The sequence below is a fragment of the Heterocephalus glaber genome, unplaced genomic scaffold, assembly GCF_053883595.1.
Source record: "Heterocephalus glaber isolate CG9 unplaced genomic scaffold, H.glaber_assembly_v1.0 deba00001688, whole genome shotgun sequence".
Taxonomy (NCBI): Eukaryota; Metazoa; Chordata; class Mammalia; order Rodentia; family Bathyergidae; genus Heterocephalus; species Heterocephalus glaber.
This window is the reverse complement of record NW_028258413.1, coordinates 7597274-7609856: the sequence shown is the minus strand read 5'-3', so window position 1 is coordinate 7609856 and position 12583 is coordinate 7597274. Positions and strand designations below refer to the sequence as shown.

At 44.2% G+C, this 12583-nt stretch overlaps 1 protein-coding gene across 6 annotated transcripts in view; it reads right to left on the bottom strand.

Annotated features, from left to right (window-relative positions):
* Window positions 1-12583, bottom strand: part of Slc9b2 (solute carrier family 9 member B2) — a 48653-nt gene that overhangs the window by 30173 nt on the left and 5897 nt on the right. The window contains exon 1 of one of the 6 annotated variants that reach the window (XM_004866259.4): window positions 10102-11245. The exons of 1 other annotated variant lie outside the window; for it this stretch is intronic. The gene's annotated coding sequence lies outside the window, so the exon portion shown is untranslated. Of the gene's footprint in view, window positions 1-9130; window positions 9154-9272; window positions 9631-9722; window positions 10073-10101; window positions 11246-12583 lie in introns of those variants that run through there. 4 more of the 6 variants (XM_087198802.1, XM_004866258.4, XM_021245412.2 and 1 more) reach the window with 4 other exon arrangements.

The window sequence follows — 12583 nt, the reverse complement described above, 5'->3', positions numbered from 1 at the left end:
TACTACCCAAATTCATCCCTCATATTTAGGTACAATGAGGATTATGGTAGAGGTAAAAAAAAAACCCTGCAAATTTGAATAATTTAATAAAAATTATGTAAGAGAAAAATGAATTTAACACATATTTGCATGGCTAATATGTGTCAGACATTGTGCTAGGCCACAAAGACCAAGATGAATTAGACAAGATCCTTTCCTCCAGAAATAATTTTTTTAGTTTAACTAAATGCAAGAGATTTGCCTTTACGATGTCAAAGAATCACATGATGTTATATCATCACTACCACCACCATTTTGTACCTTACAAAACACAATGTTAGCCAGAGAGGCATCTCACACAACTGTCAGTTTTGATTTTAATTCTATATGAAATATAGAATGTGAGAATTAAAAAACTAGAAATTTATAACCACATTCTTGTCACATCTGGAAGCAACTATTTTTCTGTTAGGTGAGCAAAGGAACTTCCTTTTATGACGCCAGTGTGATGTGGTTTCACGTCACTTCCCACCGAATGAATCCTCAGTTACACATCCGCATTAGACCTGAAATATCTTCTGTGAAATAACAGATGTGTAGAAAGGTGGTTCTGCACCTTCAAGCCAATCAACCAACAAGATATGGTATGTGAGCACCAACGTTGCGTCTCTGGGACAAAATTTCTGACAAATAACTTAAAGGTGGAAAAGAGAAAAGTTTCAGAGGGTCCAATACATGGTTAGGGGCTTCACTGCTTTTAGGACTGTGGTGAGGGAGAAACATCATGGTGGAAGGGTGTGGTGAAGGAAAACTGCTCACTTCCTGGTGGCCAGAAAGCTGGGGGGGTTCAAAAGGGGAGCACCTGGGCCCCACAGCCCTGTAGTCCATCTAGCTAGGACCTCCCCAGTGGATGAACCAGCAAGTGCCCTCATGGTCCAGCCACCTGGCCAGGCTGCGCCTCTGAACACTGCTGCACTGGAGGTCTCAGTATAGGAGACATCAGGGGAAGACTTCATAGTTAAGCATAACAGATGAAAACATTTTCTGTTTGAAAAGAAATTAAAATATATGTTACATTATAGAGAACTTTACAGGAAATTTTAAGGTAAAAAATCCAGCAGTCAATAAAATAGGTGTCAGTTACTCACAAAATTAAGTTTAATGCATTCTTTTTCAATAGTGCTAGTTAAATGGCTTACTTATTTCCCCCTGTTTTCATGAAGTCTTTAAAATCCAAACACTAAACCCTTTCCTTGGTTCTGGAGAAGGTTCGAGAGAGCTGCTAGGACTGACTAAATGTGGGGGAAATACAGAGAAACTGGATGGTTTCCACACAACCAAGAATCACAGATTAATGGAATAATAAAATTTGGGAACACTTGTGTAAGTTATAAAGTCCTCTCCTTTTAACATTCCCATGAGAAAACTAAGCTGGCTGGCCAGGCATGGTGCCACATGCTTGTAATTCCAGACACTTAGGAGGCTGATGCAGGAGGAGTGCAAGTTTGAGGCCAGCCTGGGCAGCTCAGCCAGACCCTGTCTCAAAATAAAAAAGGGCTGGCCATGTAGCTCAGCACTCAGCACTAATAAAAACAAAAAAGAAAAAAGAAGCCAATCAAAGCCTATAGAAGTTAAATAGCCTCAAATAACATAGCCAGGATGTGAGGGCGATCTGGCTGCGACATCTGTCACCCCAGTGATCACCAGGGTTGATTCCGCTGATCTGGCTGGCCAGGTGGGGGTCCCCTTCCTCCCTCACCGCTCCATGTGCGTCCCTCCCTAGTATCCGAGGAGCTACACTCCCCTGCTAGAACCTCCAAACAAGCTCTCACATAACATAGCCAATATCAGCCACGCTTAATAGCAGAACCATCTGTGATAGGGAAAAATTTTAAAGTAAGTTTAGTAGATTAGCTATTTAGTTGTGGAAGCAAAATAGGTAGTGTATCCCTTTAAAAGCTTGCCTTAGCCCATTGCTTTCGTTGTTTAAAGTGAAGGTTATATAGCTCCTTTGATTTGTAGCTCCACTGTAGATAACATCCTAGGTCTGAAGAATAAAGTGGGAATCCTTGAACAAACTTATGATATATGTGCCGTAACTGTCATGTGTTTAGGACTGTAATCAGTGACAGAAGCCACCTGTGTCTAGCCATTAAACAGGAATTGGAACTTTATTTACTTAACAAAGACCACTAGGGATGAGATAATGACTAACAAAAGTATAAAAGGTGATGGACAAAGAACGTGGGGGGAGGGCAGGAACTGACCAGACCAGTTTCCTGGTGTTCCCGCCTGCTTGCAAGTAAAAGCCTTTATTATTTTACCCGAATTCTGTGTCTCCATGCATTTTTTCCCACAATTCCAGAACATCTGGACAGTTGTGAAATGAGATTTCCACCCAGTGTATGTTGTTTTCAGTCTCTGCCATATTTTGTTTAAAAATCTCACTTATCCATTCTCATATTCAATTGCAACTTTAAAAAAACATTCCAAGAACAAATATCAATACTTTTATTTTCTACTTTGTACTATCTTCAGCTTTACTTCCAATAGTAACATTTTATAGGCCTCATAAGTTCAGCAAACAACATTAATTCAATCAGATTTCTGTGGCCAAATCCAGATTTCTATGGAGCAGTGGGGGCTGAGCTTGGCCAAAGGCATGGCTGTTAGGCTGTCCTGACCGCCCACCAGCTCATATGTTAGCAGCCAAACATTTTCTCCAAGTCCACGCAAAGGCTCTTCATGACTCTAGCATACCCAATATTCAGAATTTTCTACAAGACGGATCCACACAGAAACTATCTGGGCTCAATTTGAACTTTAATTTTCAGTATTAGGGACATATGCCATTAAAATTATAAAGCAGTGAACTTGAGGGAAAGACAGCCTCTGTAGTCTTTCTTTCACACGTGGGAAAAAACTGCACTGAGACCAAGACTAAAAACAGTGGTGCATATGTAAGTGTATGTATGTGAATGGTTTTTCATTTTTCTTTTCTATATTTCTGTATCACTAAGATTTTTAGAAGATGTTCTTATCAATTTTAAATACATTTAAAAAGACAATCTGTGCAATTCTTTAGAGAAAAGAAAGTGACACAGGTTTCCTTGGAAATAGTACTGTTGGTAGACACATTTGGTGATTTTATTTTGGATAATTCCACCTGCCACGATTGAAGGTCATTTTTTTTCTTTTAGTGGCTTTCAAAATAGACAGGGGAGTGTCCGGGGATTTAGCTCAGTGGTTCTGGTGCCTGCCTCACAAGCGCAAGGTCCCAAGTTCCCCGGTACCAAAAAAAAAAAAAAAAGACAGGGGAACTGCCTAGAATCTTCTACAGCAGTAATTTTCAAACACTTTTCATCCAAAAAGTTTCCATCAACTGAAGCTTTATCTGTAAATCCAGCAAGAGGAGCAAATAAAGGCAGGGCTGCAGCATGTGTGCCCATTCACCTAGTCCCCCGCAAGGGGCCCACGCTTTGGCAGTCGCTTCTGTAATCAGCCCTTCCCACCCGGAGAGCTGTGTGTTACATCAGCCTTCTCTGTCTCAGGTTATTCTACCTATCTCAATGTTTTAAGTGCTTTCTGAAGTATTTCAGAGGAAATAAAGGGCCTATCAATTTACAGATGTTCATAGGCTCTGGGTCAAGTTAAAATACACTTAGTGCTGTCAACTCAAGACCCCTCATAGATGCCACCTGCTTCCTTTTGTTGCTGCTCTCTGTGGTAGGGACAGGCCAACATTAACAGGGTAACCTTCCTGGGAATGTACACATATTGCTTGCCACCCTTGAATGTATGTTCCTTCCAAACTTCAGATGTTGGAACTTAACCCCTAAGGGAGAGCATGGGGGCTTGGGGGTGATTAAGCCATGAACAGTCCACCCTCATGGATGGGGCCAGTGCTGTCCCAGAAGAGGCTGGACGGAACAGTTTGGTCCTGCTGACCTGGCATGTGAGGACACGGTTCATTCCTTTCTCCACCTCTGTAACCACGGAGCAGGCCCTCAGCAGACACCAAGGCACAGGCACCCTCGTTGAGGTCCCCAGCCTCAGAAATGAGAGAAATACACATCTACTGCTGCATTTCTAAGGCGCCCAGTTTGGGGTATTTTGTAATAGCAGCAGGAACAGACTAAGACATTGTGAAGCATGCTGTGAGCTAGATTCCTGCATTTAAAAGAACATCACCATGGCTGTTCTTTCATTGTTGTGTAACGATGACACAAACCAGTCTCCTGCCTTCACTGTTCATGGCTCATGTGCTGAATGCAAAGGTTCTCAGTCTCATATGTGTTTGTGAAACAAAAACTGCAGTTTCTGGACTGCTTTATCAACTCGATCTAATGCTTATTCCCCAAAAGAACCCTTACCCAGCTCAGGCCACATAGGGCTTAGGCTTCCTCCATGACAAAGAATATTTCCCTGCCTGAGAATGACCTGACCTCAGAGAGGTAGGTGTGTCCACCACAGGGGCCCAAGTTACTGAAGGAAAACAACTGCTCTCTTATTTGGTTAATTATCTGATGATGAGGTCGACTCCTTATGAAGGAAAACACTATGTAATGAGGTATGAATACAAGGAAATTATACGAAGGTAAGAAGCCAAACTTTTTTTTCTTCTCTTTCCTTTCTCCCTACGAAGGGCAAATGTATTAAAGTTTACAATATTACTTTTAGATATGCTGAAATCCAGATCTTAGGGATAGAAGCTCCCCAAGCATGGCAGATATGACTTTCTCCTATCTAAACCATTTGGTCAGGTGTGGAGGATGGCGGGCCCCTTCCTCTGCTCTCAGGATAAAATCGGCATTGGCTGGACCAATCTCTGTGGCGCCATTCCTCATTGGTCTAGGGCTGAGAATGATTGTTTTTTGCCAATGGAGTTTTTAGCAAAGCTACTGGGTTCCAGTGAGTAAGACTTTCCTGACTCATAAGTGATAGAAAGACAAGAAGAAAACTTCTCCTTTCGTCCTTACATACCACATGTGTCTGCTTTTTCAGGGAGGGACTGAGACTAGTCTGTGTCACTAAACCAGTTTCCTCTGCTGCCCGCTCTGTCAGCGTTCCCTATCTCCTTTGAGGGTCAGTGTGGATGTGGCTGAGGTCTGGTCATGTTGGGGGCACAGAAAATGCATGCTCCCAAGTTCTCAGGATGTCGATGCCAGCCTGAAAATGGAGTCTGGGATTCTGGCTGTCAGGTGAGCACCTGCCCAGACCTTACCCAGTGTAAGATTTCACAGTGTGCAGTTATGGGGGGGTGGCTGGTGTTCCCTTGTGGGAATTTAATACCCATGCAAGCAGCGTGGGAACAAACTGCAGGGACAGACTTGTCTGTGTGGCTGGGGGTCACAAGACACTGGAGTTAAGCCTCAAGGAAACAAGCATTTCAGGCAGAGAAATCACTAAGGTTTTTTTTCACTGTGTGAAAAGGGAGGCCTGTGCAGGAATTGTGCACGTGTGTGTCGTAACCAGATGCACCGATGTGCAAGGTGAGAGTCGACAGAGGAAAACGCTGGGTGCACCCTAGCACTGCAGCCGTGGGGAGGCACTTGGGCAGCGTAGAGGAGCTTCTGCGGGTGGGGATGGAGATCGGGCTGTGTCCCCCAGATCCTAAAACTGTTGAGCACGTCACAGAGTCTCAGCAGGTGCCTGGCCACTAACCTCTCTTCATTAAGAGCCAGGCATGCACCAGAGTGAGGAGACTGAGGGACTCTGGTAAATTCAAACTTCACGTGAGATTCAGAAAAAAGAAGAGAGTGATATTTAGAGACACACGAGCTTAAATGCTGACAAGACATACTTGATAACTTTATGAGTCATTGTGGTTTCCGAACACCCAGGACTGCAGAATACCAAGACGCGCACTCACTACATAGGCGCCTTCCCAGGGAGTGCTGCTCCCCATACACTGTCTCCAGCCTCTGGATAAAAGATGAGTCTTCTCCCCCCAGAGGAACAATGTCCTACCAGTGGGGTTTGTGTACTGGCCAAAGATGAGCAGCATGCAAATTATCAACAGGACTAATAGTTGGTCACGAACCAGATATTAGAGAATCTTTTATTAAAGTACTCTGTAAATAGTTCATTTTGGTTTGTTTTTTTGAGACAGGGTCTTACTATATAGTTTAAGCCGCCACTGAACTCACTATGTATTCCAGGCTGGCTTCAAACTCACAGCAATCCTCCTGCCTCAGCCTCCCAAGTGCTGGGATTACAGGTATGCACCACCACACCCAGCTTGTTTTGGTTTTTTGAGACAGGGTCTTGCAATGTAGTTCAGCCTTGAACTCATTATGGAGCCAAGGCTGGCCTCAAACTCATGGCAATCCTCCTGCCTCAGCCTCCCCAGTGCTGGGATTATAGGAATGTGCCACCATGCCTGGCTATCAGTAAATATTTTAAAATAAGAAATGTTTTGCACTGTACTTGTATAACAAGATATTGAAAGCTCTAGTCTGGGAGTAACAAATGCCTTCAGCAAGAGAAAGAAATAAAAGGGCTATGTACAAGAAAGAAAGAATTCACACTATCCATATTTGCAGATGACATGATCCTTTACACACAAGACTCATGAAATTCCATCAAAAGAACTAATAAACAAATTCAGCAAGGTACCATGATACATAAATCACACCAAATTCAATAGCATTTCTGTACACCAATAATGAGCCCACTGAGAAAGAAATTAGGAAAACAATACCATTTGCAATAACATCAAGAAAAATGAAATGGTTAGGAATTAATCTAGTAAAGTGAAAGACCAGGAAAAAAAATGAAAAAAAAATTCCACTCCTGAAAAAGGAGATAGATCTTTTCGTTTTCATCAGAAAATGAAAAGATATTTTCTGCTCTTGGATAGGTAGAACAAATATTGTCAAAATGGCCACATTATCAAAAGTGACATATAAGCTGGGGATTTAGCTCAGTGGTATCGTGCCTGCCTCACAAGCGCAAGGTCCTGAGTTCAATCCCTGGTACCAAAAAAAAAAAAAGTGACATATAGATTTAATGCAATCCCAACAAAAATACCAACAACATTCCTCACAGAACCAGAAAAAATAAACCTAAAATTCATATAGAAGAGATCCAGAATAGCAAAAGTAATCTTGGGCAACAAGAGCAAAGCAGGAAATATCACAATCCAGAATTTCCAGTTATATTACAAAGCTACAATAAAAAGAACAGCATGGTATTGGCACAAAAAGAGACATGAGGATCAGTGGAACAGAATAGAGGATGCCCAAACTGATCTTTGAGAAAGAGGCCAAATCATGCCCCAGAGGAAAGACAGCATTTTTAATAAATGTTGCTGGGAAAACTGGCTATCCACATGGAGAAGACTGAATCTAGACCCATATCTCTCACCATGTGTGAAACTGAAAACCATAATGAAAATCTAAATGATTTAGATTTTTGAAACAATCTGCTGGAGGATAAAATAAGTAAAACTCTTGGACAACAGAGGTGTAGGCAAGGACTTTCTGAACAGAACCCCAATTGGACAAGAAATAACATCAAGAATCAACAAATGGGATCACATCAAATTGAAAAGTTTCTGCACCATAAAGGAAAAAAAAACCAATAAAGAGAAATCTACAGAAGGGGAAATTTTTTTTGCTGGCCACTCCTCAGACAGAGGACTAATATCTAGAATTAGTAAGGTACTCAAAAAGTTAGATCCCCCCAAATAAAAGACCCAATCAAATAATGGGCAACTGAAATGAATAGTTACTTCTCTAAAGAAGTACAAAAGGCCAATAAATACATGAAAACACGCTCAATATCTCTGGGCATTAGAGAAATGCAGATTAAAACCCCATTGAGATTCCAGCTTATTCAAGAACGAACACCTATCATCAAGAAATCAACTAATATTAAATACTGGCAAGGCTTCAGGGAAAGGACGCTGCAGTGTTGGTGGGAATATAAACTAATACAACCACTAGGGAAGTCAGTATGGAGATTCCTCAAAGAACTGAAACTAGAAATTCTGTTCAAACCAGCTAGGTATCTTCCTGAAAGGGTAAAGACATCATATTACAGTGATTCATGCACACCTAGGCTTACAGCGAGCAGCACAACTCATAATAAGTAAACCTGGGAAGTGGCCTATATATCCATCAACAGATGAATGGACAACAAAAATGTAGTATTTTCCAAAATGTAATACAACTCTGCCATAGAGAAGGATAAAATTGAGTCATTTGTAGGAAAATGGGTGCAAAGTGAGAAAATAATGTTAAATCAAATAAATCTGACACACAAGCTTAAATATGAATGATTTCTCTGAGAAACCCAAAGTATAAATTTAATGAGCAAAATAAAAGATGGATAATAGAAAACAGCGATAAATAGATTCTTTTTGTGAATGAGAAGTGGAGGGAAGGGAGGAGATGGAGACCTAAAAAGAATTAAGATGTATCACATATGTGTACCAACTACCCACGATGAATGTAAACGTTATGTAATGGAAATACGTGCCAATAAAAATTTTAAACAATTTTTTTAAAAAACAAGGCTTTTATGTTGACAAGACATGTTCGCTACCTTCACAAGGTTATTAAAGCCGCTCTAGAGCTTATTATAACTGTGGTTTCCTAACACCCAAGCCACAGCAAGGCAGAGAACACCCCCTCACTACACAGGTGCTCACTCCGGGAGCTCCACTTCCCAAACTCTGTCCCAGGCTTTGGAGGACAGAGATGTGAGTGCTTTTCCCCCAGAGGGAAACCCGTTCTACCAGCGGGCTCTGCACACTGACCAAGTTATCAACAGCATACGCGTTATCAACAGGGTCAACACGCAGCTGGTCACAGGCCAGCATCTGAGAGCCTTCTGTTACAGTTTCTGCACAAGTTTTGATCTGAAGGCCTGTTACACACTCCACTTGGGGAGGGGGAATTTCAGGGGTCCAGCCTGCGACACCACAGTTCCGAAGCCTGGCACTGGTTCCGCCTGGGCCTTCCCGGGAACCGGCAGGGAGACACCTCTCCTCGCCTTACCTTGGAAACCCAACCCACGTCACCTGCTTGCTGGGCCCCAATTTTACATCTAGGCCTCTGGCCCAGGGAAGTGCGCCTGAGCATGTCTGAGCTTTCCGGGAAGACATCCCAGGAGCAGGTAGGAAGGGAGGAGGCCCAAGTTTCACCTCAGTGCAGCAGCCGGGGATCGGGGATCGAGGCCTCTCGGAGGGCAGACGGGAGTGAGTGTGTGCGTGAGGGTGTGCGTGCGTGTCCCCGACTCTGCTCCACCCCTACAGTGCCTCTGCGAAGGGTCTGAAAAGTCCTAACCCGCAGCCCGCCGGCTTAGCATCCTGCAGACTTCAGGCGCAGACAACTCACGCGAGCCTGGGGCGCCGAGCTCAGGGTTGGGCACCGCCCGCGCCCGAGCGCCAGGCCCGGGGGCGGTGTGGCCATCCTTGGGTCTGCCCTCCTGGGTAGAAACCCTGCAGCCTAATGCACACCCCGTGTCCTGTCCGGGCGGGAGGGCTCTTGTCTCGGGGACACGCGCTGGCCAGCAGGAACAGCCCGGAACCCGGCAACCCAGGCTCGGTGGGTCCCAGTCAGGCGCTGCCCTGGTCCAGAGCCCGGCGGCTACACGGGTCGGGAAGGAGGCAGAAGCGAGCAAGGAAAGCAGCGGCCCGCGCGGCTCACTGCAAACATGCGCCCGTGCTCGCACCCACGCGTGCGCACTCGGCGCCGGCCTCCTCCGGGTGTCGCCCCGGGGTCCCCGTCACTCACCGGCGGCGCCCGCGGGCGGATCTCGTGGAGCCCGGGCCCCCGAGCCTCACCCCGGGGAGCCAGCCTCGTGGACGCGGAGCCTGCAGCCCGGATCGCCGCCTCTCAGTCCCTCTTCCCACGGGCGCCGCCCACGCAGGGCCTCTTCGGGTGACAAACGGCGCCACACGTGTGGCGCAGCTTTTATGCCTCCTTCCACAGGCGCCTTTCCCCGTATCGTTTTGGATTTTAATCCTGCATCCGCGGAGGAGTCTTCCCCGCGGAGTCCTCGCTTGTTTGCAGCGCCCTTCCCTTGGCGTTTACCCTCGGCGGCGTGCGTGTGTGTGACGTGAGTTGTGAGTGGTGTGAGCGTGAGTGGCTGTGTTGTGAGCGCGCGCCTCACCTGTGGCACTCCGTGGGGTGAGGCGGGCGCCCGTCGGATCCTGCTGGCGGCTCGGTCTCCCCTGGAGCAGTTCCCCACCCTGCCCACCGCCGCCTGGTCGGTCCTCCCTCCTGAGCTGCCCAGGCTCTGTGTAGCACTCTCCCCAGCTCTGCAGCGATTGCTTCCCAAACCGAACGCAGCCTCTGCTAAAGCCTGCAGAAACTTCTCGTCATACCGCGCTTCCCCGTACCACATTAAACTTTTTCCTTTTCTTCCAGTCATGTGCTGTCAATGGATACAGCACCTGATTTAACGTGAGTTTGGACACATGGCATTTGGGGGCTGGATTCTGCTTTGTTTTCATTGCTTGTAATGTTTAGAATGCTGTATACTTAGCTCTATGCAAATTGACTCTGGACATCTGTTGAGGTTAAATTCGTTTTGTAGAATTCATAGTATGTTTCTTTGAATTCATTCATGTATAGCCATGTATCTCAGTGTGCTTCATTCTACTCACAGAACAAAATACTTCATGATATTCTTACAGGCTTCAGTATCCCTCCCATTAATGCATTAGGTAAGAAGTTACAGGTTTTGATCATGAGACAACAGAAGATACCCAAGTCACTTAGCCCAGCTCCCTCATTTCATAAACTAGAACCCAAAATCCAGGTCACAGATCAAGCCATCTGCCTTCTAGCTGTGCAGTGCCTGGCCCAGAACCCGAAAGCAAATCTTACAGTCAGTGGGTGCTCAGCAAAGCTTGTCAAAATATCCTTTGCTCTGAATTTTAACTCACACCTGCCAACTGCAGAATATTCTTTTCCTACACTAAATGTTACCCTGTCACGGGCCATTTCAAAATTCTCACGAATCTGAAGGCGCTAGATGAAAAAGCGGAGAAGAAACTCTTCATTATTAAGTAGCTAAATGGATGTCATGCCACTTGGTTTCGTGAGGTGGCCAAAAATCAGCAGCAAGCATAAAACCCTAAAACTGAAATTAAAAAGGAAAACTTCTAACATTATAGATTTATCATCCATTTAACCTTTTTCTTTCCTGTTAGATGATTTATTTATCTGGTGCCTATTTCCAAATTTGGTGTCCTCTGTTCTATTATCCTAGAATTAAAAGAATCACACCACAGTGATATATGTGCACCCATGTTTATAGCAGCACACTTTGTAATAGCTAAAACTTGGAAGCAGCCCAGTTGCCCATCAACTGGAGACTAGATAAAGAAAATGTGGTTTTTTTATACAATGGAGTACTACTCAGCCATAAAGAATGAGAAGTTAGAGACATTTATAGCTAAATGGATGCACATTGAGGTGATACTCTTAAGTGAAATAAATAGGACACACATGGGTAAATACCGAATAGTTTCTCTAGTGTGAGAAACAAAGTGTAAGTAAGGACTAAAAGGTATAACAGATAATGTGAAATATGAAGAAAAGGGGCAAAGGGGAAGTGGGAGGGGTAGGGGAAAGAAGGGAATGGAATTAATATGAGAATGAAAAAATGGAAACAAAGTCTTTGTAAATAGAGAGGAATGGAGGGGTTGAAGGGAGGGCAGGGGAATGGGGAAAATATAAGAACCAAGAGAGATTATGTAAAGGTGCAAATTTCCAATGATGAATGTCATATTTTATACCTAAAATGTACCAATAAATTTTTTCTTTGAGGAAAAAAAGAAATCTGTACTTAATCTAAAAAAAAAAAAAAAGGGGCTGGGGATTTAGCTCAGTGGTTCCGCCACCTGCCTTGCAAGCCTGAGGTCCAGAGTTTGATCCCTGGTACCAAAAAAAATAAATAAATAAATAAATAAATAAAAACCTCTCAAACTGACAAACTAGCAGCTAAGCTTAACTATGTATTTCTTAGGCACATGCTAGATATAATCACTCACTTGAATGAACATTAGTTAGCTGAAGAACACTGCACTTAGTATGCAATAACATCCATAATGTATAAATATGTTTTTCTTTTACATAACATCAAAAATACAGTTCTGAATTTAAACTCCTTTAATTGTTATTGAATCCAAACTCCTTCCTACTGTTGGTGTTCATTTATAATGGTATAAAAATTTTAAATTAGGCTCCACATACAGTATAGGACAGTGCAGAATTGCACAAAAACATTTAGTAGCTGGGAGATAGAAGGAAACAAATTAGTACTTTTTTCCTTTAAAAAAATCCTTTTCATAGTCTCATTTTAATTTCATATGTTGCTATAGACAGTTTGCATCCCAAATTCAGGTGCTGAGACCCTAACCGCCCACGTGATGGCCCTGGGAGGTGATGAGGCCAGAGGCAGGGCCCCCCTGATGGGGACAGGGGTTCCTCACAAAGACATGAGAGCGCTTGTGTCGCTGTGCTCCTCTTGCTGTGGGAGCCATGGCGGGTGACCATCCGCACACCGAGTCACCCAACACCAACCTGCCCGCAGTGAGCATGGTGTTGCCCGCCTGCAGACGGCGAGACACAGTTTGCTGTCTGAG